Source organism: Pelophylax lessonae (genome assembly GCF_965119305.1).
Source record: "Pelophylax lessonae genome assembly, chromosome: 11".
In the NCBI taxonomy this organism is placed as follows: Eukaryota; Metazoa; Chordata; class Amphibia; order Anura; family Ranidae; genus Pelophylax; species Pelophylax lessonae.
The window spans coordinates 144,975,217-145,000,008 of NC_138778.1; the positions used below are offsets into that span (position 1 = coordinate 144,975,217).

General features: G+C 49.7%; 1 protein-coding gene across 1 annotated transcript in view; it reads left to right on the top strand.

The window, feature by feature from the left end:
* Positions 1–1,083: 1,083 nt before the first annotated feature.
* GAA (alpha glucosidase) overlaps positions 1,084–24,792 on the top strand; it is a 193,319-nt gene continuing 169,610 nt past the window's right edge. The window contains exon 1 of the mRNA XM_082271730.1: positions 1,084–1,150. The gene's annotated coding sequence lies outside the window, so the exon portion shown is untranslated. The remainder of the gene's footprint in view (positions 1,151–24,792) is intronic.

The window sequence follows — 24,792 nt, forward strand, 5'->3', positions numbered from 1 at the left end:
CGGCACCAGTGACCAGTACCAGCACCAGTGACCACCGGCACCAGTGACAAGTACCAGCACCAGTGACCACCGGCACCAGTGACCAGTACCAGCACCAGTGACCACCGGCACCAGTGACAAGTACCAGCACCAGTGACCACCGGCACCAGTGACAAGTACCAGCACCAGTAACCACCGGCACCAGTGACCAGTACCAGCACCAGTGACCACCGGCACCAGTGACCAGTACCAGCACCAGTGACCACCAGCACCAGTGACCAGTACCAGTGACCACCGGCACCAGTGACAAGTACCAGCACCAGTGACCACCAGCACCAGTGACCAGTACCAGCACCAGTGACCACCAGCACCAGTGACCAGCACCAGTGACCACCGGCACCAGTGACAGTCTGCAAAATAATTAGAAAAGGTATGTGCATTGGCGTGTGTAAATTGTTGCAATATGTTTTTTTAATAGCTAGTCGTTTTCTGTCATAATAAAATGTCCTGTCCTTGTTCATACATGTATAAATAAGGACATGACATTTTCTGGCTGCCTAAGTCACATGTGCTAGGGGTGCAACTATCCCCCAGCACATAACTGTAAATATCCCAGCATGTGCAGTGTTTCTGACTCCTCCCACCATCACCATTTCAAATCACTGACATGGTGATGGTGGTTAGAGTGTTCCTTTATTATCTCTCAGAAGAAGTAACCCTCTGTATACTGATTCCATTTCATTTTATCATCCTCTAGTTGTAGTAAATTGGTGGTGTGGGGGGCGCAGGCGGAGTTTTTGCAGGTTGGGATGTCTGCATACATCACACATGTGCTGTGCTATGAACCAGCATATAGAAAAGAATAGTTTACTATGTACCATAGTGGTGACCTGCATTTATCCTCTGCTGTCAGTGTGATGGAGCTCTCAGTAGATTTCATACATCTTGAGGTCACTCTCCTCTGTGTCACACTGAAATCTGATAACACAAGCTTATAATTCTGCTGTCTGGGGACTTTCTTGTTCCTGCAATATGATACAGTGACCAGATCACACACACATCTTCCACTTCCTGCTTCTCAGCTGTCTTCCTGTTTGGTCACATGTCACCCAGTCATGTGACTCTGTCTTCTTAAAGGGACTGATAGGCAGAGGACAAAGGAGAAGCTGGAGTGTGAGAGGTGAGTGCTGTGCACTGTGACTGCTGACACTGAAATCAATCTTCTCTGTACATTATGGACTGTGAGATTTCTTCTATCTCTGCAACTGGCTCATCTACCACTACTTTATAATGCTGCATACAGTTGTTATAACTTCCTATAGATATATACTGTATATATGGCTGTTTTATTGCCTCTTATATATGTAGCACAGCAGGATTCATTTCCCTTTTCCCCTGTATTGTGTTTATTGTACACTGTGTGATATACTGACACCCATTGATAATCCACCTGTGATCTATATTTTATAAATCATATATCTGGGTCTCTGCCATCATTTACCAGCTTCACTATGTAATACCCAGCCTATATACATTATATACTATATATTTTATATCAAGAGGAGCCTTGCTGGATATCTGTGCTCTATATCATTGTCCTTTTAACCACTTAAGCCCCGGAAGATTTTACCCCCTTCCTGACCAGGGGTTTTTTTGCGTTTTTTTACTGCGTGAGTTTAACGGACAATTGCGCGGTCGTGCGACGCTGTAGCTAAACAAATTTGACGTCCTTTTTTTCCCACAAACAGAGCTTTCTTTTGGTGGTATTTGATCACCTGTGCGATTTTTTGATCATGCGCTATAAACAAAAAAAGAGCGTAATTTTTGCAAAAATAACAATATTTTTCACTTTTTTTTATATGAAATTCCCCCCAAAAAATTTAAAAATCAAAATTTTTTAACATTTTTGGCCAAATTGTTTTATGCTACATATGTTTGGTAAAAAAAATCGCAAAAAGCGTATTTTGATTGGTTTGTGCAAAAGTTATCGCGTTTACTAACAAAGGGAAAGATTTTTGTCATTTTTGTTTTTTTTTTTAACGAGTAATGGCGGCGATCTGCGATTTTTTTGCGGTACTGCGACATTGCGGCGGACAGATCGGACCCTTGACTGACATTTTTGACACTTTTGGGGTTACCAGTGACATTACTACAGTAATCAGTGCTATACATATGCACTGTTACTGTAAAAATGACACTGGCAGGGAAGGGGTTAACTGTATTGGACAGGGAGGGGTTAAGTGTGTCCCTAGGGGTGTGATTCTAACTGTAGTGGGACAATGCTATTGGTGTAAAAACAAAGATCAACGGTTCTACATAGTAGATCCGTCTGATCTCCATTGTTACACAGGGGAGAATGACAGGCGGCTTGTTTACATAAGCCGCTCTGCCTTTCTCCCGCTGTACCGACGATCGTAGTGTGACTGGCGGACATCGGGTCCGCCGGTCACACGCCCGCACTCCTCCCTGAACGAGCCAAGGTGGGCGCGCGCCTCAGCTCTATAGCAGTGACAGGCGAGCGACATAGACCTACGTCACTCTGCCTGGCCGGGGCTGACTGCCGCAGTAAATATACTGTGCGCAGTCGACAACTGGTTAATAAGTCATCAACATACGGGGGACGTTTCTCCCTATTCCATACCATACAAGGACTGAGTACTATCCATATAATCCTTATCTATTCTATCTATCTATCTATCTATCTATCTATCTATCTATCTATCTATCTATCTATCTATCTATCTATCTATCTATCTATCTATCTATCTATCTATCTATCTATCTATCTATCTATCTATCTATCTATCTATCGATTGCACATAATAAATAAAGGCAGACAGTCTGCTATTTGTTGGATATACTAAGTATTGGAATTGCTTCATTGTATGCTGCCATTATATATTCATTGTAGATTACAGTGATACCGTAGATTTTAGAGATGTGCAGGACAAAAAAAAAAAAAAAAAAAATGTAGTTTTTAGTTTCGGATTCATTCATTCAGCTAATCATTTTGTTTCATCATATTCGTTATGTTAGAATGATTCATTTTTGGAATTTAACCACTTAAGCCCCGGAAGATTTTACCCCCTTCCTGACCAGGGCCTATTTTGCGATTCGGCACTGCGTGACTTTAACGGACAATTGCGCGGTCGTGCGACGCTGTACCTAAACAAATTTGACGTCCTTTTTTTCCCACAAACAGAGCTTTCTTTTGGTGGTATTTCATCACCTGTGCGATTTTTTGATCGTGCGCTATAAACAAAAAAAGAGCGTCAATTTTGCAAAAATAACAATACAGGTCCTTCTCAAAAAATGAGCATATTGTGATAAAGTTCATTATTTTCTGTAATGTACTGATAAACATTAGACTTCATATATTTTAGATTTATTACACACAACTGAAGAAGTGCAAGCCTTTTATTGTTTTAATATTGATGATTTTGGCATACAGCTCATGAAAAACCAAAATTCCTATCTCAAAAAATTAGCATATTTCATCCGACCAATAAAAGAAAAGTGTTTTTAATACAAAAAAAGTCAACCTTCAAATAATTATGTTCAGTTATGCACTCAATACTTGGTCGGGAATCCTTATGCAGAAATGACTGCTTCAATGCGGCGTGGCATGGAGGCAATCAGCCTGTGGCACTGCTGAGGTGTTATGGAGGCCCAGGATGCTTCGATAGGGGCCTTGAGCTCATCCAGAGTGTTGGGTCTTGCGTCTCTCAACTTTCTCTTCACAACATTCCACAGATTCTCTATGGGGTTCAGGTCAGGAGAGTTGGCAGGCCAATTGAGCACTGTAATACCATGGTCAGTAAACCATTTACCAGTGGTTTTGGCACTGTGAGCAGGTGCCAGGTCGTGCTGAAAAATGAAATCTTCATCTCCATAAAGCTTTTCAGCAGATGGAAGCATAAAGTGCTCCAAAATCTCCTGATAGCTAGCTGCATTGACCCTGCCCTTGATAAAACACAGCGGACCAACACCAGCAGCTGACATGGCACCCCAGACCATCACTGACTGTGGGTACTTGCCACTGGACTTCAGGCATTTTGGCATTTCCCTCTCCCCAGTCTTCCTCCAGACTCTGGCACCTTGATTTCTGAATGACATGCAAAATTTGCTTTCATCCGAAAAAAGTACTTTGGACCACTGAGCAACAGTCCAGTGCTGCTTCTCTGTAGCCTAGGTCAGGCGCTTCTGCCGCTGTTTCTGGTTCAAATGCGGCACCTGTAGCCCATTTCCTGCACATGCCTGTACACGGTGGCTCTAGATGTTTCTACTCCAGACTCAGTCCACTGCTTCCGCAGGTCCCCCAAGGTCTGGAATTGGTCCTTCTCCACAATCTTCCTCAGGGTCCGGTCACCTCTTCTCGTTGTGCAGCGTTTTCTGCCACACTTTTTCCTTCCCACAGACTTCCCACTGAGGTGCCTTGATACAGCACTCTGGGAACAGCCTATTCGTTCAGAAATTTCTTTCTGTGTCTTACCCTCTTGCTTGAGGGTGTCAATGATGGCCTTCTGAACAGCAGTCAGGTCGGCAGTCTTACCCATGATTGCGGTTTTGAGTAATGAACCAGGCTGGGAGTTTTTAAAAGCCTCAGGAATCTTTTGCAGGTGTTTAGAGTTAATTAGTTGATTCAGATGATTAGGTTAATAGCTCGTTTAGAGAACCTTTTCATGATATGCTAATTTTTTTGAGACCTGTATTTTTCACATTTTTTATATGAAATTCCCCAAAAAATGTAAAAATCAAAACTTTTTAACATTTTAGGCCAATTTGTTTTCTGCTACATATTTTTGGTAAAAAAAAATTGCAAAAAGTGTATTTTGATTGGTTTGCGCAAAAGTTATTGCGTTACTAACTAAGGGAAAGATTTTTGTCATTTTTGTTGGTTTTTTTTTAACGCGTAATGGCGGTGATCTGCGTTTTTTTCTGCAGGACTGCGACATTGCGGCGGACAGATTGGACCCTTGACTGACATTTTTGACACTTTTGGGGTTACCAGTGACATTACTGCAGTAATCAGTGCTATACATATGCACTGTTACTGTAAAATGACACTGGTAGTGAAGGGGTTAACTTTATTTGAGAGGGAGGGGTTATGTGTGTCCCTAGGGGCGTGATTCTAACTGTGATTGGCTGTGGCTTGAGCTGTAAGAACAGTGATCAACGGTCCTACATAGTAGAACCGTATGATCACTGTTCCTACACAGGGAAGAATGACAGGTGGCTTTGTTTACATTAGCCGCCTGCCTTTCTCCCGGTGTAACGGACGATCGCGAGTGCCCGGTGGACATCGGGTTCGCCGGGCACACGCGCGGGGGGGTCCGTGACCGAGCGGGAGCACGCATTCGGTGGCGTGTGCTCGCTCCCCAGAGCCTCACAAGCTAGCGACGTAGACCTACTGACGGCAGTCGGCAAGTGGTTAAACCCAAAGGGCCCTTTCACACGGGCGCTCCGTGTGTCCGCAAATCATCCTATTTTTTTGCGGATGATTTGCGGACATAGTGTAAGTCTATGGCATTGCGGATGTCAGTGGAATACCATCCGCTGACATCCGATTTTCTTCCTGTCAGTTCTGTTCCGTTTTTTGGAACTGAACAGAACCCTATTTTTGTTCCGTTCAAAAAACGGAAACGAAGGAAAATCGGATGTCAGCGGTGTCATCCACTGACATCCGCAATCCCCATAGACTTACATTATGTCCGCATATCATCCGCAAACGGATGGGATGATATGCGGACCTACGGAGCGGATGACAGAAATGTGAAAAAAAAAAAAGTCCCGCAGTGGAGCTCTCACACGGAGCGGCCGTGTGAGAGAGCCCAAAGGGTGACCTCTACCTGTGCCACATCCAAAAGTAGACTCTAGAAAAAAAGGCAAGAACTAGCCTTACAGCTGGTGGACTCTACTGGCACATTACATGGAAAAAAAAATCAAAAAAGTTTTATTGGTACATATCTTTGAAAGGCGCTAACATAGCATTCAAACAAACAGTACACTGTACTCAGTAAATTGAATGCTGCACTTAATTAGATGCCCCCCCCCCACACCCCACCCCGGTGTGTTCTCTTGGTCCTGAAGGTGTATGCATCGACCCAGTGTTTTTAACCTGGTCTGAGTTTCCCTGTTGTGAGACTGTCCATCGGAAGCCCATATTATGTCATGAGCCTGATTTTAACTCTCACAATAGGGGATATTTACTAAAACTGGTGCACACAAAATCTGGTACAGCTGTGCATAGTAACCAATCAGTTTCTAACTTCAGCTTGTTCAATTAAGCTTGGACAATAAAAACTAGAAGCTGATTGGCTACTATGCACAGTTGCACCAGATTCTGTGTGCTCCATTTTTAGTAAATCTCCCTTTATGTGAGTTACCACCACAATAAATACAGGATAGGAATGACCCAGCCTGCTGCTCATTTGAGTAAAAAACAAAAAAAGTACAATTTTAGAGTTTGGCTAGAGATTAGTTCAGAGGAGGCCCAAGCTCATCTCTAGCTTTAATTTGTCTATCATCACATCTCAGAAATGTGGAAGGTATATCCTATTGTGATTACATGGGATAGTAGACAGTACTCTCTGAATTTATTAATAAATAACAGATAATAAAACTACAATAATGAGACACCACACAACATCTGGCTGGAAAATTTTTAAGGCCGCGGCCGTTTATTATTTGTTTATTTAAACAAACGTGATAAAAGATTTTCAACAATATTATAAAACACTGAAAAACAACCCGGTCACTACGACCCAGGTTGTGAGAATAAACAAATTCAGCTTATTAAACTTATCCAGAACAGCATTATTACACAAAACAAATCATATATACATATTGTCCCCCTTTTCATAACACAAAGGTGATCCTACAAATAATAATACTGGCGGCGACAAAACAATGGAGGGAGGGAAACAGCACAGCTTCGTTCCAGTGAGGTGGCTGAGCCCTTAGCTGCGGGGGTCCCTCTTAAATAGCCATAAACCAGGGGATTAGGCAGAATTCTGAGCGGGAAGAGGGAAAACTCAACTAATCTCCCCAGATACAAGGGAATTTAAGCGGGAAGAGGGGGAACCGGCCCAATCTCCCCAGATACAAGGGAATTTGAGCAGGAAGAGGGGGAACCGGCCCAATCTCCCCAGATACAAGGGAATTTGAGCAGGAAGAGGGGGAACCGGCCCAATCTCCCCAGATACAAGGGAATTTGAGCGGGAAGAGGGGGGAACCGGCCCAATCTCCCCAGATACAAGGGAATTTGAGCGGGAAGAGGGGGAACCGGCCCAATCTCCCCAGATACAAGGGAATTTGAGCGGGAAGAGGGGGAACCGGCCCAATCTCCCCAGATACAAGGGAATTTGAGCGGGAAGAGGGGGAACCGGCCCAATCTCCCTAGATACAAGGGAATTTGAGCGGGAAGAGGGGGAACCGGCCCAATCTCCCCAGATACAAGGGAATTTGAGCGGGAAGAGGGGGAACCGGCCCAATCTCCCCAGATACAAGGGAATTTGAGCAGGAAGAGGGGGAACCGGCCCAATCTCCCCAGATACAAGGGAATTTGAGCGGGAAGAGGGGGGAACCGGCCCAATCTCCCCAGATACAAGGGAATTTGAGCGGGAAGAGGGGGAACCGGCCCAATCTCCCCAGATACAAGGGAATTTGAGCGGGAAGAGGGGGAACCGGCCCAATCTCCCCAGATACAAGGGAATTTGAGCGGGAAGAGGGGGAACCGGCCCAATCTCCCTAGATACAAGGGAATTTGAGCGGGAAGAGGGGGAACCGGCCCAATCTCCCCAGATACAAGGGAATTTGAGCGGGAAGAGGGGGAACCGGCCCAATCTCCCCAGATACAAGGGAATTTGAGCAGGAAGAGGGGGAACCGGCCCAATCTCCCCAGATACAAGGGAATTTGAGCGGGAAGAGGGGGAACCGGCCCAATCTCCCCAGATACAAGGGAATTTGAGCGGGAAGAGGGGGAACCGGCCCAATCTCCCCAGATACAAGGGAATTTGAGCAGGAAGAGGGGGAACCGGCCCAATCTCCCCAGATACAAGGGAATTTAAGCGGGAAGAGGGGGAACCGGCCCAATCTCCCCAGATACAAGGGAATTTGAGCGGGAAGAGGGGGAACCGGCCCAATCTCCCCAGATACAAGGGAATTTAAGCGGGAAGAGGGGGAACCGGCCCAATCTCCCCAGATACAAGGGAATTTGAGCGGGAAGAGGGGGAACCGGCCCAATCTCCCCAGATACAAGGGAATTTGAGCGGGAAGAGGGGGAACCGGCCCAATCTCCCCAGATACAAGGGAATTTGAGCGGGAAGAGGGGGAACCGGCCCAATCTCCCCAGATACAAGGGAATTTGAGCAGGAAGAGGGGGAACCGGCCCAATCTCCCCAGATACAAGGGAATTTGAGCATAAAGAGGGGGAACCGGCCCAATCTCCCCAGATACAAGGGAATTTGAGCGGGAAGAGGGGGAACCGGCCCAATCTCCCCAGATACAAGGGAATTTGAGCGGGAAGAGGGGTAACCGGCCCAATCTCCCCAGATACAAGGGAATTTGAGCGGGAAGAGGGGGAATTGGCCCAATCTCCCCAGATACAAGGGAATTTGAGCATAAAGAGGGGGAACCGGCCCAATCTCCCCAGATACAAGGGAATTTGAGTGGGAAGAGGGGGAACCGGCCCAATCTCCCCAGATACAAGGGAATTTGAGCGGGAAGAGGGGGAACCGGCCCAATCTCCCCAGATACAAGGGAATTTGAGCGGGAAGAGGGGGAACCGGCCCAATCTCCCCAGATACAAGGGACAAATTTGAGCGGGAAGAGGGGGAACCGGCCCAATCTCCCCAGATACAAGGGAATTTGAGCGGGAAGAGGGGGAACCGGCCCAATCTCCCCAGATACAAGGGAATTTGAGCGGGAAGAGGGGGAACCGGCCCAATCTCCCCAGATACAAACAAGGGAATTTGAGCATAAAGAGGGGGAACCGGCCCAATCTCCCCAGATACAAGGGAATTTGAGCGGGAAGAGGGGGAACCGGCCCAATCTCCCCAGATACAAGGGAATTTGAGCGGGAAGAGGGGGAACCGGCCCAATCCCCCCAGATACAAGGGAATTTGAGCGGGAAGAGGGGGAACCGGCCCAATCTCCCCAGATACAAGGGAATTTGAGCATAAAGAGGGGGAACCGGCCCAATCTCCCCAGATACAAGGGAATTTGAGCGGGAAGAGGGGGGAACCGGCCCAATCTCCCCAGATACAAGGGAATTTGAGCGGGAAGAGGGGGAACCGGCCCAATCTCCCCAGATACAAGGGAATTTGAGCGGGAAGAGGGGGAACCGGCCCAATCTCCCCAGATACAAGGGACAAATTTGAGCGGGAAGAGGGGGAACTGGCCCAATCTCCCCAGATACTAGGGAATTTGAGCGGGAAGAGGGGGAACCGGCCCAATCTCCCCAGATACAAGGGACAAATTTGAGCGGGAAGAGGGGGAACCGGCCCAATCTCCCCAGATACAAGGGAATTTGAGCGGGAAGAGGGGGAACCGGCCCAATCTCCCCAGATACAGGGACAAATTTGAGCGGGAAGAGGGGGAACCGGCCCAATCTCCCCAGATACAGGGACAAATTTGAGCAGGAAGAGGGGGAACCGGCCCAATCTCCCCAGATACAGGGACAAGTTTGAGCGGGAAGAGGGGGAACCGGCCCAATCTCCCCAGATACAAGGGAATTTAAGCGGGAAGAGGGGGAACCGGCCCAATCTCCCCAGATACAAGGGAATTTGAGCGGGAAGAGGGGGAACCGGCCCAATCTCCCCAGATACAAGGGAATTTGAGCGGGAAGAGGGGGAACCGGCCCAATCTCCCCAGATACAAGGGAATTTAAGCGGGAAGAGGGGGAACCGGCCCAATCTCCCCAGATACAAGGGAATTTGAGCGGGAAGAGGGGGAACCGGCCCAATCTCCCCAGATACAAGGGAATTTAAGCGGGAAGAGGGGGAACCGGCCCAATCTCCCCAGATACAAGGGAATTTGAGCGGGAAGAGGGGGAACCGGCCCAATCTCCCCAGATAAAAGGGAATTTGAGCAGGAAGAGGGGGAACCGGCCCAATCTCCCCAGATACAAGGGAATTTGAGCGGGAAGAGGGGGAACCGGCCCAATCTCCCCAGATACAAGGGGATTTGAGCGGGAAGAGGGGGAACCGGCCCAATCTCCCCAGATACAAGGGAATTTGAGCAGGAAGAGGGGGAACCGGCCCAATCTCCCCAGATACAAGGGAATTTGAGCATAAAGAGGGGGAACCGGCCCAATCTCCCCAGATACAAGGGAATTTGAGCGGGAAGAGGGGGAACCGGCCCAATCTCCCCAGATACAAGGGAATTTGAGCGGGAAGAGGGGTAACCGGCCCAATCTCCCCAGATACAAGGGAATTTGAGCGGGAAGAGGGGGAATTGGCCCAATCTCCCCAGATACAAGGGAATTTGAGCATAAAGAGGGGGAACCGGCCCAATCTCCCCAGATACAAGGGAATTTGAGCGGGAAGAGGGGGAACCGGCCCAATCTCCCCAGATACAAGGGAATTTGAGCGGGAAGAGGGGGAACCGGCCCAATCTCCCCAGATACAAGGGAATTTGAGCGGGAAGAGGGGGAACCGGCCCAATCTCCCCAGATACAAGGGACAAATTTGAGCGGGAAGAGGGGGAACCGGCCCAATCTCCCCAGATACAAGGGAATTTGAGCGGGAAGAGGGGGAACCGGCCCAATCTCCCCAGATACAAGGGAATTTGAGCATAAAGAGGGGGAACCGGCCCAATCTCCCCAGATACAAGGGAATTTGAGCGGGAAGAGGGGGAACCGGCCCAATCTCCCCAGATACAAGGGAATTTGAGCGGGAAGAGGGGGAACCGGCCCAATCCCCCCAGATACAAGGGAATTTGAGCGGGAAGAGGGGGAACCGGCCCAATCTCCCCAGATACAAGGGAATTTGAGCATAAAGAGGGGGAACCGGCCCAATCTCCCCAGATACAAGGGAATTTGAGCGGGAAGAGGGGGGAACCGGCCCAATCTCCCCAGATACAAGGGAATTTGAGCGGGAAGAGGGGGAACCGGCCCAATCTCCCCAGATACAAGGGAATTTGAGCATAAAGAGGGGGAACCGGCCCAATCTCCCCAGATACAAGGGAATTTGAGCGGGAAGAGGGGGGAACCGGCCCAATCTCCCCAGATACAAGGGAATTTGAGCGGGAAGAGGGGGAACCGGCCCAATCTCCCCAGATACAAGGGAATTTGAGCGGGAAGAGGGGGAACCGGCCCAATCTCCCCAGATACAAGGGAATTTGAGCGGGAAGAGGGGGAACTGGCCCAATCTCCCCAGATACAAGGGAATTTGAGCGGGAAGAGGGGGAACCGGCCCAATCTCCCCAGATACAAGGGACAAATTTGAGCGGGAAGAGGGGGAACCGGCCCAATCTCCCCAGATACAAGGGAATTTGAGCGGGAAGAGGGGGAACCGGCCCAATCTCCCCAGATACAGGGACAAATTTGAGCGGGAAGAGGGGGAACCGGCCCAATCTCCCCAGATACAGGGACAAATTTGAGCAGGAAGAGGGGGAACCGGCCCAATCTCCCCAGATACAGGGACAAGTTTGAGCGGGAAGAGGGGGAACCGGCCCAATCTCCCCAGATACAAGGGAATTTAAGCGGGAAGAGGGGGAACCGGCCCAATCTCCCCAGATACAAGGGAATTTGAGCGGGAAGAGGGGGAACCGGCCCAATCTCCCCAGATACAAGGGAATTTGAGCGGGAAGAGGGGGAACCGGCCCAATCTCCCCAGATACAAGGGAATTTAAGCGGGAAGAGGGGGAACCGGCCCAATCTCCCCAGATACAAGGGAATTTGAGCGGGAAGAGGGGGAACCGGCCCAATCTCCCCAGATACAAGGGAATTTAAGCGGGAAGAGGGGGAACCGGCCCAATCTCCCCAGATACAAGGGAATTTGAGCGGGAAGAGGGGGAACCGGCCCAATCTCCCCAGATAAAAGGGAATTTGAGCAGGAAGAGGGGGAACCGGCCCAATCTCCCCAGATACAAGGGAATTTGAGCGGGAAGAGGGGGAACCGGCCCAATCTCCCCAGATACAAGGGGATTTGAGCGGGAAGAGGGGGAACCGGCCCAATCTCCCCAGATACAAGGGAATTTGAGCAGGAAGAGGGGGAACCGGCCCAATCTCCCCAGATACAAGGGAATTTGAGCATAAAGAGGGGGAACCGGCCCAATCTCCCCAGATACAAGGGAATTTGAGCGGGAAGAGGGGGAACCGGCCCAATCTCCCCAGATACAAGGGAATTTGAGCGGGAAGAGGGGTAACCGGCCCAATCTCCCCAGATACAAGGGAATTTGAGCGGGAAGAGGGGGAATTGGCCCAATCTCCCCAGATACAAGGGAATTTGAGCATAAAGAGGGGGAACCGGCCCAATCTCCCCAGATACAAGGGAATTTGAGCGGGAAGAGGGGGAACCGGCCCAATCTCCCCAGATACAAGGGAATTTGAGCGGGAAGAGGGGGAACCGGCCCAATCTCCCCAGATACAAGGGAATTTGAGCGGGAAGAGGGGGAACCGGCCCAATCTCCCCAGATACAAGGGACAAATTTGAGCGGGAAGAGGGGGAACCGGCCCAATCTCCCCAGATACAAGGGAATTTGAGCGGGAAGAGGGGGAACCGGCCCAATCTCCCCAGATACAAGGGAATTTGAGCATAAAGAGGGGGAACCGGCCCAATCTCCCCAGATACAAGGGAATTTGAGCGGGAAGAGGGGGAACCGGCCCAATCTCCCCAGATACAAGGGAATTTGAGCGGGAAGAGGGGGAACCGGCCCAATCCCCCCAGATACAAGGGAATTTGAGCGGGAAGAGGGGGAACCGGCCCAATCTCCCCAGATACAAGGGAATTTGAGCATAAAGAGGGGGAACCGGCCCAATCTCCCCAGATACAAGGGAATTTGAGCGGGAAGAGGGGGGAACCGGCCCAATCTCCCCAGATACAAGGGAATTTGAGCGGGAAGAGGGGGAACCGGCCCAATCTCCCCAGATACAAGGGAATTTGAGCATAAAGAGGGGGAACCGGCCCAATCTCCCCAGATACAAGGGAATTTGAGCGGGAAGAGGGGGGAACCGGCCCAATCTCCCCAGATACAAGGGAATTTGAGCGGGAAGAGGGGGAACCGGCCCAATCTCCCCAGATACAAGGGAATTTGAGCGGGAAGAGGGGGAACCGGCCCAATCTCCCCAGATACAAGGGAATTTGAGCGGGAAGAGGGGGAACTGGCCCAATCTCCCCAGATACAAGGGAATTTGAGCGGGAAGAGGGGGAACCGGCCCAATCTCCCCAGATACAAGGGACAAATTTGAGCGGGAAGAGGGGGAACCGGCCCAATCTCCCCAGATACAAGGGAATTTGAGCGGGAAGAGGGGGAACCGGCCCAATCTCCCCAGATACAGGGACAAATTTGAGCGGGAAGAGGGGGAACCGGCCCAATCTCCCCAGATACAGGGACAAATTTGAGCAGGAAGAGGGGGAACCGGCCCAATCTCCCCAGATACAGGGACAAGTTTGAGCGGGAAGAGGGGGAACCGGCCCAATCTCCCCAGATACAAGGGAATTTAAGCGGGAAGAGGGGGAACCGGCCCAATCTCCCCAGATACAAGGGAATTTGAGCGGGAAGAGGGGGAACCGGCCCAATCTCCCCAGATACAAGGGAATTTGAGCGGGAAGAGGGGGAACCGGCCCAATCTCCCCAGATACAAGGGAATTTAAGCGGGAAGAGGGGGAACCGGCCCAATCTCCCCAGATACAAGGGAATTTGAGCGGGAAGAGGGGGAACCGGCCCAATCTCCCCAGATACAAGGGAATTTAAGCGGGAAGAGGGGGAACCGGCCCAATCTCCCCAGATACAAGGGAATTTGAGCGGGAAGAGGGGGAACCGGCCCAATCTCCCCAGATAAAAGGGAATTTGAGCAGGAAGAGGGGGAACCGGCCCAATCTCCCCAGATACAAGGGAATTTGAGCGGGAAGAGGGGGAACCGGCCCAATCTCCCCAGATACAAGGGGATTTGAGCGGGAAGAGGGGGAACCGGCCCAATCTCCCCAGATACAAGGGAATTTGAGCAGGAAGAGGGGGAACCGGCCCAATCTCCCCAGATACAAGGGAATTTGAGCATAAAGAGGGGGAACCGGCCCAATCTCCCCAGATACAAGGGAATTTGAGCGGGAAGAGGGGGAACCGGCCCAATCTCCCCAGATACAAGGGAATTTGAGCGGGAAGAGGGGTAACCGGCCCAATCTCCCCAGATACAAGGGAATTTGAGCGGGAAGAGGGGGAATTGGCCCAATCTCCCCAGATACAAGGGAATTTGAGCATAAAGAGGGGGAACCGGCCCAATCTCCCCAGATACAAGGGAATTTGAGCGGGAAGAGGGGGAACCGGCCCAATCTCCCCAGATACAAGGGAATTTGAGCGGGAAGAGGGGGAACCGGCCCAATCTCCCCAGATACAAGGGAATTTGAGCGGGAAGAGGGGGAACCGGCCCAATCTCCCCAGATACAAGGGACAAATTTGAGCGGGAAGAGGGGGAACCGGCCCAATCTCCCCAGATACAAGGGAATTTGAGCGGGAAGAGGGGGAACCGGCCCAATCTCCCCAGATACAAGGGAATTTGAGCATAAAGAGGGGGAACCGGCCCAATCTCCCCAGATACAAGGGAATTTGAGCGGGAAGAGGGGGAACCGGCCCAATCTCCCCAGATACAAGGGAATTTGAGCGGGAAGAGGGGGAACCGGCCCAATCCCCCCAGATACAAGGGAATTTGAGCGGGAAGAGGGGGAACCGGCCCAATCTCCCCAGATACAAGGGAATTTGAGCATAAAGAGGGGGAACCGGCCCAATCTCCCCAGATACAAGGGAATTTGAGCGGGAAGAGGGGGGAACCGGCCCAATCTCCCCAGATACAAGGGAATTTGAGCGGGAAGAGGGGGAACCGGCCCAATCTCCCCAGATACAAGGGAATTTGAGCATAAAGAGGGGGAACCGGCCCAATCTCCCCAGATACAAGGGAATTTGAGCGGGAAGAGGGGGGAACCGGCCCAATCTCCCCAGATACAAGGGAATTTGAGCGGGAAGAGGGGGAACCGGCCCAATCTCCCCAGATACAAGGGAATTTGAGCGGGAAGAGGGGGAACCGGCCCAATCTCCCCAGATACAAGGGAATTTGAGCGGGAAGAGGGGGAACTGGCCCAATCTCCCCAGATACAAGGGAATTTGAGCGGGAAGAGGGGGAACCGGCCCAATCTCCCCAGATACAAGGGACAAATTTGAGCGGGAAGAGGGGGAACCGGCCCAATCTCCCCAGATACAAGGGAATTTGAGCGGGAAGAGGGGGAACCGGCCCAATCTCCCCAGATACAGGGACAAATTTGAGCGGGAAGAGGGGGAACCGGCCCAATCTCCCCAGATACAGGGACAAATTTGAGCAGGAAGAGGGGGAACCGGCCCAATCTCCCCAGATACAGGGACAAGTTTGAGCGGGAAGAGGGGGAACCGGCCCAATCTCCCCAGATACAAGGGAATTTAAGCGGGAAGAGGGGGAACCGGCCCAATCTCCCCAGATACAAGGGAATTTGAGCGGGAAGAGGGGGAACCGGCCCAATCTCCCCAGATACAAGGGAATTTGAGCGGGAAGAGGGGGAACCGGCCCAATCTCCCCAGATACAAGGGAATTTAAGCGGGAAGAGGGGGAACCGGCCCAATCTCCCCAGATACAAGGGAATTTGAGCGGGAAGAGGGGGAACCGGCCCAATCTCCCCAGATACAAGGGAATTTAAGCGGGAAGAGGGGGAACCGGCCCAATCTCCCCAGATACAAGGGAATTTGAGCGGGAAGAGGGGGAACCGGCCCAATCTCCCCAGATAAAAGGGAATTTGAGCAGGAAGAGGGGGAACCGGCCCAATCTCCCCAGATACAAGGGAATTTGAGCGGGAAGAGGGGGAACCGGCCCAATCTCCCCAGATACAAGGGGATTTGAGCGGGAAGAGGGGGAACCGGCCCAATCTCCCCAGATACAAGGGAATTTGAGCAGGAAGAGGGGGAACCGGCCCAATCTCCCCAGATACAAGGGAATTTGAGCATAAAGAGGGGGAACCGGCCCAATCTCCCCAGATACAAGGGAATTTGAGCGGGAAGAGGGGGAACCGGCCCAATCTCCCCAGATACAAGGGAATTTGAGCGGGAAGAGGGGTAACCGGCCCAATCTCCCCAGATACAAGGGAATTTGAGCGGGAAGAGGGGGAACCGGCCCAATCTCCCCAGATACAAGGGAATTTGAGCATAAAGAGGGGGAACCGGCCCAATCTCCCCAGATACAAGGGAATTTGAGCGGGAAGAGGGGGGAACCGGCCCAATCTCCCCAGATACAAGGGAATTTGAGCGGGAAGAGGGGGAACCGGCCCAATCTCCCCAGATACAAGGGAATTTGAGCGGGAAGAGGGGGAACCGGCCCAATCTCCCCAGATACAAGGGAATTTGAGCGGGAAGAGGGGGAACTGGCCCAATCTCCCCAGATACAAGGGAATTTGAGCGGGAAGAGGGGGAACCGGCCCAATCTCCCCAGATACAAGGGACAAATTTGAGCGGGAAGAGGGGGAACCGGCCCAATCTCCCCAGATACAAGGGAATTTGAGCGGGAAGAGGGGGAACCGGCCCAATCTCCCCAGATACAAGGGAATTTGAGCGGGAAGAGGGGTAACCGGCCCAATCTCCCCAGATACAAGGGAATTTGAGCGGGAAGAGGGGGAACCGGCCCAATCTCCCCAGATACAAGGGAATTTGAGCATAAAGAGGGGGAACCGGCCCAATCTCCCCAGATACAAGGGAATTTGAGCGGGAAGAGGGGGGAACCGGCCCAATCTCCCCAGATACAAGGGAATTTGAGCGGGAAGAGGGGGAACCGGCCCAATCTCCCCAGATACAAGGGAATTTGAGCGGGAAGAGGGGGAACCGGCCCAATCTCCCCAGATACAAGGGAATTTGAGCGGGAAGAGGGGGAACTGGCCCAATCTCCCCAGATACAAGGGAATTTGAGCGGGAAGAGGGGGAACCGGCCCAATCTCCCCAGATACAAGGGACAAATTTGAGCGGGAAGAGGGGGAACCGGCCCAATCTCCCCAGATACAAGGGAATTTGAGCGGGAAGAGGGGGAACCGGCCCAATCTCCCCAGATACAGGGACAAATTTGAGCGGGAAGAGGGGGAACCGGCCCAATCTGCCCAGATACAAGGGAATTTGAGCGGGAAGAGGGGGAACCGGCCCAATCTCCCCAGATACAGGGACAAATTTGAGCGGGAAGAGGGGGAACCGGCCCAATCTCCCCAGATACAAGGGAATTTGAGCGGGAAGAGGGGGAACCGGCCCAATCTCCCCAGATACAGGGACAAATTTGAGCAGGAAGAGGGGGAACCGGCCCAATCTCCCCAGATACAGGGACAAATTTGAGCGGGAAGAGGGGGAACCGGCCCAATCTCCCCAGATACAGGGACAAGTTTGAGCGGGAACAGAGGCTGATTAACCCCAGGTCAGAAAGGCCAACAAAACTTTCCCTAGCAACAACTCTACCTCATCCTGTTACCGTTCAGATCCAGCCTATACCTTTATTATCGCTGTCACTATCCCATGAGGAAAATGATGCCCCTTTTCCTTTCATTCTTCAAGATTAGTGGAGTGGAAGGTGTCCCACTGTAGGAAGAAGATTCATTTCTCCTGATGAAGCCATTTTATCAAGTTTTCTGAGAAACCATCTACCCTGCATTCCACACATGAGTATTCCATCTTGGCACACAGTCCTTCATATCTTCTCATCCAATTTGATGTCCTCTAATGTTCTTCCCTTTGTTGTGTCTCCCATCATGGCTATGTACAGTATTTACAATAGGATTACTTCTATTTTACTAGAACTCATCACTTTTTCTTATTTTCCCATCTCTAGAATGCTGGTCATATTTATAGACTGTATTGGTATCTGGGTATATTTGAGTGTATACATTATTCTTTATTCATTGATCCAGTAGTTTACTCTTCCAGTGTATGTGAGGTTTATGAGCATAGATCTTGGTCTGTTGCTTTTGGAGGAAAGCATATTTTTTCTAGTGGAGAGACCGCCTTATGCTGATATAAGGGAGTTCATGGGTTGAACTGGATGGACTGATGTCTTTTTTGGACCTCACTAACTATGTTTTGAACAATTTTCTTAACCGCTTGCCGACCCCTGCACAATTATTTACGTCGGCGGTCAGGGCTACGTCGCTAGCCTGTGAGGCTCTGGGGAGCGAGCTCACACCCCCGGAGGCGCGCTCCCGCTCGGTCACGGACCCCCCCTCCCCCCGCGCGTGTACCCGGCGGACCCGATGTACTCCAGGCACTTGCGATCGTCCGTTACACCGGGAGAAAGGCAGGCGGCTAATGTAAACAAAGCCGCCTGTCATTCTCCCCTGTGTAAGAATGGAGATCAGATGGTTCTGCAATGCAGGACCGTTGATCACTGTTCTTACACATCAAGCCACATCCAATCACAGTTAGAATCACGCCCCCAGGGACACACTTAACCCCTCCCTCTCAAAAAAAGTTAACCCCTTCACTGCCAGTGTAATTTTTACAGTAACAGTGCATATGTATAGCACTGATTACTGTAGAAATGTCACTGGTAACCCCAAAACTGTCAAAAATGTCAGTCAAGGGTCCGATCTGTCCGCCGCAATGTCGCAGTCCCGCAAAAAAAACGCAGATCGCCGCCATTACTTGTTAAAAAAAAAAACAACAAAAATGACAAAAATCTTTCCCTTAGTTAGTAAACACAATAACTTTTGCGCAAACCAATCAAAATACGCTTATTGTGATTTTTTTTTTTTACCAAACATATGTAGCAGAAAACAAATTGGCCTAAAATGTTTTTTGGGGGGAATTTCATATAAATAAATCTGAAAAATATTGTTATTTTTGCAAAATTGTCGCTCTTTTTTTGTTTATAGCGCATGATCAAAAAATCGCACAGTTGATCAAATACCACCAAAAGAAAGCTCTGTTTGTGGGAAAAAAAGGACATCAAATTTGTTTGGGTACAGCGTCGCACGACTGCGCAATTGTCCGTTAAAGTCACACAGTGAGGAATCGTAAAATGGGCCCTGGTCAGGAAGGGGGTAAAATCTTCCGGGGCTTAAGTGGTTAATGGAGGAGGATATATCAGGGTAAACAAAGAAGAGGAAGTTTTGCCTACCTTAATGCCCAAATAGGTTATGAAGGCCATGGCTATGGAAAAGAGAGAGTGGGAGGTCCAAGGAGGGTTCGATGACAAACCAAGGGGGAGAATTTCCCTTTAACTATAGTTAATGCAGAGGCCAGAACTCGCCAAAGATTACCTTAATGGAGGTCATGTCAGAGGAGTGGTTTGTGGTGAATATGAGCACATCATCATAGAGCAGTGCGTAGTTCATGGCTGCCAATCCAATTTTTTGTCACACATATGTATGTTTTGCTGTGAAAGCCTGGTTTAAAAATTGTGTTTTTTCTATTTAGTCACTGGTGCAGAAGCAGTATAGGATGCAGTCAGATGTGCCCTCCAGGCTTGGGACACTCAATACACTCTTCCCTGACTGCAGATATTTTGTTCAATAAGCACTTTGAAAAATGCCACCCCCCCCCCCCCTAGAAATTCTGTCATCTTAAGTATGGGCAGAAGATTCATGTAGCATTTAATTCTTGGAATCCATCTGTCCTTAACTCAGGCATGCAGGTAGGAGGGTGTGCTTAGCTGAGAAATCCCCTCCTCCAGATAAAATTTAAAAAAATTCCCATGAAGACTTCTGGGATGTTTGACATCATTTTGACCAAGCAAGAAAGAAACTGAAGATATTTAAAAATAAAGATTTAAACAAGTACATATAATAGACCTTCCTATCTATTTACTAATGCTAGCAGCATAAGTATTACAAATAGCTCATGTTAATTAAGAGAGTTTAGTTCCTCTTAAAGCGGACTTCTGGCCACAAAATCGACATAATCGACTTTGGGCCATCCGCTTGCTTTTGGTCACCTGAAAAAGAATTGGATAGTTACGATTTTTTTTTTGTTTACTTACCTTGTTATTGAAGAAAATATACTCACCTTTCTTCCAATTCCTCCCTCTGTGGCCGTGGCCCGCGCCGTCACTTCCTCTTTGCAATGATTCCTGGGAGCTGAATGTCATCGCTCCCAGGAATCAATGCGTCTGCACCGGCCCTGACGTCACTTCCGGTGCGGCGCCTCATTTCCTGCTAAACAGCTTCTATGCATGCCCAGAAGCTGTGCAGGGATGACACGCCCGCCCCGGAAGTGACGAGCGGGGCCGGTGCAGGCGCATTCTGGGAGAAGAGGACACGGAAGAGGACGCAGAAGAGGACGCAGAAGAGGACGCAGAAGAGGACGCAGAAGAGGATGCGCTGGCTTCAGCTTCCCACATCCGAGATGGCAGCGCTGGAGAAGAAATTTTCAAGGTAAGTGTTTCTTCTAAAAGGTAAGTGCGACCCGGGACAGTACAGAGGCTATCCATTGTGGAATGTACCAGCCCTGACTGTCCCGGGGTATTTTTATCAAAATTTCACCCCCGAGGTCGGAACTCCGCTTTAACATCAAATTAGCATTGGAGAAAAGCTTTTTGGCAATTATGTTGCCACCTTGTGGTGATAGATATTATTACTTTTTTTCCAAAGAGAAACATTATTAAAATGTACTATTATAAGCATTTATTAAGGGCAGGATTTTATATAATGTACATTAACACCAGTCCCTACCCTCAAAGAGCTTACAATCTAAGGCCACACACACACACACACACACACCAGTAAAAGTAATGTAACATTTAGGTGACTTCCATTTTCTTTCTAGCTTTTCAGATTTGTACTGCATTAAACATAGAGATTTGTAGATTATCTACTACAATGACTCTGCTAAACAACTGTTGATCTGTCATGCAGGGAGTAGGAGTTGATCTGTCATGCGGGGAGTATGAGTTGATCTGTCATGCAGGGAGTATGAGTTGATCTGTCATGCAGGGAGTAGGAGTTGATCTGTCATGCAGGGAGTAGGAGTTGATCTGTCATGCAGGGAGTAGGAGTTGATCTGTCATGCAGGGAGTAGGAGTTGATCTGTCATGCAGGGAGTAGGAGTTGATCTGTCATGCAGGGAGTAGGAGTTGATCTGTCATGCAGGGAGTATGAGTTGATCTGTCATGCAGGGAGTAGGAGTTGATCTGTCATGCAGGGAGTATGAGTTGATCTGTCATGCAGGGAGTAGGAGTTGATCTGTCATGCAGGGAGTAGGAGTTGATCTGTCATGCAGGGAGTATGAGTTGATCTGTCATGCAGAGAGTATGAGTTGATCTGTCATGCAGGGAGTATGAGTTGATCTGTCATGCAGGGAGTATGAGTTGATCTGTCATGCAGGGAGTATGAGTTGATCTGTCATGCAGGGAGTAGGAGTTGATCTGTCATGCGGGGAGTAGGAGTTGATCTGTCATGCAGGGAGTAGGAGTTGATCTGTCATGCGGGGAGTAGGAGTTGATTTGTCATGCGGGCAGTAGGAGTTGATCTGTCATGCAGGGAGTATGAGTTGATCTGTCATGCAGGGAGTATGAGTTGATCTGTCATGCAGGGTAGGGATGCACCGAATAATCGGCGGCCGAACATTATTCGGCCGAAAATAGAAAAAATAGCACTTTCGGTGTTCGGCCGAATAAGTCAAAAGGCCGAATAATTTTGTGCCGAATAATAGGGCTGAACGATAGTCGATATGATATTGACTATCCTTCTGTGGCCGTAGGCGATATTCATATCGCCGAGGTTACGATATTTACAGGGGGAAGGGACTCGGAGGAGGACAGGAGGACTCACAGACTTCCGTGTTAGGCAGGGGAAGCCGGGACACTTCAGCGGTGAGCATACATACATTACTCACTCGTGCACTGCAGCCCGCCCCACACATTCAGTGAGTTTTACTCTCCTCCCTAGTTTTTTCAATGGCACATTCAGGAAGCCAATCACGCCGTGATTAGCTGCACAGCGAACCAATCACGCGTGCCTGCACACCTGATTGGTTCCGCTGTGCCGCTACTCACGGAGTGATTGGCTTCCTGAATGTGCCATTGAAAAAACTAGGGAGGAGAGTAAGACTCACTGAATGTGTGGGGCGGGCTGCAGTGCACGAGTGAGTAATGTATGTATGCGGCTGTGCTCCTTTCCAGGCTCCTACTAGTCCACCTCCAGCCTCCTACTACCACCACTATGAGAGACTGTCTGTCACTGTATAATCTGATCGAGTCCACACTGACACTGACTGACTGTCACTGAGTAATTGATGTTACCACATTAACCCTGACCTGCCCAGTGCCCTGTATCTGCAATTAAAATTTACAAGGCTGCCTGCATGCTTCCTGATTTCCATTCCCAGCATCCTTCCCAATCCCTACAGTGTCACTAACATTAACCCTATGGTACAAGGCTGCAGTGTGCACTGAATCCCATTCCCAAAAGTAACATTTAGGGAGAGAGAGAGACACGAGAGGACAAGAGAGAGAGAGAGGACAGAGAGAGAGAGAGACATGAGAGAACAAGAGAGAGAGAGAGAGGACAGAGAGAGAGAGAGAGAGAGAGAGACATGAGAGGACAAGAGAGAGAGAGAGGACAGAGAGAGAGAGAGACATGAGAGGACAAGAGAGAGAGAGAGAGAGGACAGAGAGAGAGAGAGAGAGAGACATGAGAGAACAAGAGAGAGAGAGAGAGGACAGAGAGAGAGAGAGACATGAGAGGACAAGAGAGAGGACAAAAAATTGGCAAAATAAATGGAAAAAATGCAAAACACCGCGTTCGGTATTCGGCCAAACATTTTATTATTATTCGGCTTCGGCTTCGGCCAAGAATTTCATTTCGGTGCATCCCTAAGCAGGGAGTATGAGTTGATCTGTCATGCAGGGAGTATGAGTTGATCTGTCATGCAGGGAGTAGAAGTTGATCTGTCATGCAGGGAGTAGGAGTTGATCTGTCATGCAGGGAGTAGGAGTTGATCTGTCATGCAGGGAGTAGGAGTTGATCTGTCATGCAGGGAGTAGGAGTTGATCTTTCATGCAGGGAGTAGGAGTTGATCTGTCATGCAGGGAGTATGAGTTGATCTGTCATGCAGGGAGTATGAGTTGATCTGTCATGCAGGGAGTAGGAGTTGATCTGTCATGCAGGGAGTAGGAGTTGATCTGTCATGCAGGGAGTAGGAATTGATCTGTCATGCGGGGAGTAGGAGTTGATCTGTCATGCAGGGAGTATGAGTTGATCTGTCATGCAGGGAGTATGAGTTGATCTGTCATGCAGGGAGTATGAGTTGATCTGTCATGCAGGGAGTAGGAGTTGATCTGTCATGCAGGGAGTAGGAGTTGATCTGTCATGCAGGGAGTATGAGTTGATCTGTCATGCGGGGAGTAGGAGTTGATCTGTCATGCAGGGAGTATGAGTTGATCTGTCATGCAGGGAGTATGAGTTGATCTGTCATGCAGGGAGTAGGAGTTGATCTGTCATGCAGGGAGTAGGAGTTGATCTGTCATGCGGGGAGTAGGAGTTGATCTGTCATGCGGGGAGTAGGAGTTGATCTGTCATGCGGGGAGTAGGAGTTGATCTGTCATGCAGGGAGTATGAGTTGATCTGTCATGCAGGGAGTATGAGTTGATCTGTCATGCAGGGAGTAGGAGTTGATCTGTCATGCAGGGAGTAGGAGTTGATCTGTCATGCAGGGAGTAGGAGTTGATCTGTCATGCAGGGAGTAGGAGTTGATCTGTCATGCAGGGAGTATGAGTTGATCTGTCATGCAGGGAGTATGAGTTGATCTGTCATGCAGGGAGTAGGAGTTGATCTGTCATGCAGGGAGTAGGAGTTGATCTGTCATGCGGGGAGTAGGAGTTGATCTGTCATGCAGGGAGTAGGAATTGATCTGTCATGCGGGGAGTAGGAGTTGATCTGTCATGCAGGGAGTAGGAGTTGATCTGTCATGCAGGGAGTATGAGTTGATCTGTCATGCAGGGAGTATGAGTTGATCTGTCATGCAGGGAGTAGGAGTTTATCTGTCATGCAGGGAGTAGGAGTTGATCTGTCATGCAGGGAGTATGAGTTGATCTGTCATGCAGGGAGTATGAGTTGATCTGTCATGCAGGGAGTAGGAGTTGATCTGTCATGCAGGGAGTATGAGTTGATCTGTCATGCGGGGAGTAGGAGTTGATCTGTCATGCGGGGAGTAGGAGTTGATCTGTCATGCGGGGAGTAGGAGTTGATCTGTCATGCGGTGAGTAGGAGTTGATCTGTCATGCGGGGAGTAGGAGTTGATCTGTCATGCAGGGAGTATGAGTTGATCTGTCATGCAGGGAGTATGAGTTGATCTGTCATGCAGGGAGTAGGAGTTGATCTGTCATGCAGGGAGTAGGAGTTGATCTGTCATGCAGGGAGTAGGAGTTGATCTGTCATGCAGGGAGTAGGAGTTGATCTGTCATGCAGGGAGTATGAGTTGATCTGTCATGCAGGGAGTATGAGTTGATCTGTCATGCAGGGAGTATGAGTTGATCTGTCATGCAGGGAGTAGGAGTTGATCTGTCATGCAGGGAGTATGAGTTGATCTGTCATGCGGGGAGTAGGAGTTGATCTGTCATGCGGGGAGTAGGAGTTGATCTGTCATGCGGGGAGTAGGAGTTGATCTGTCATG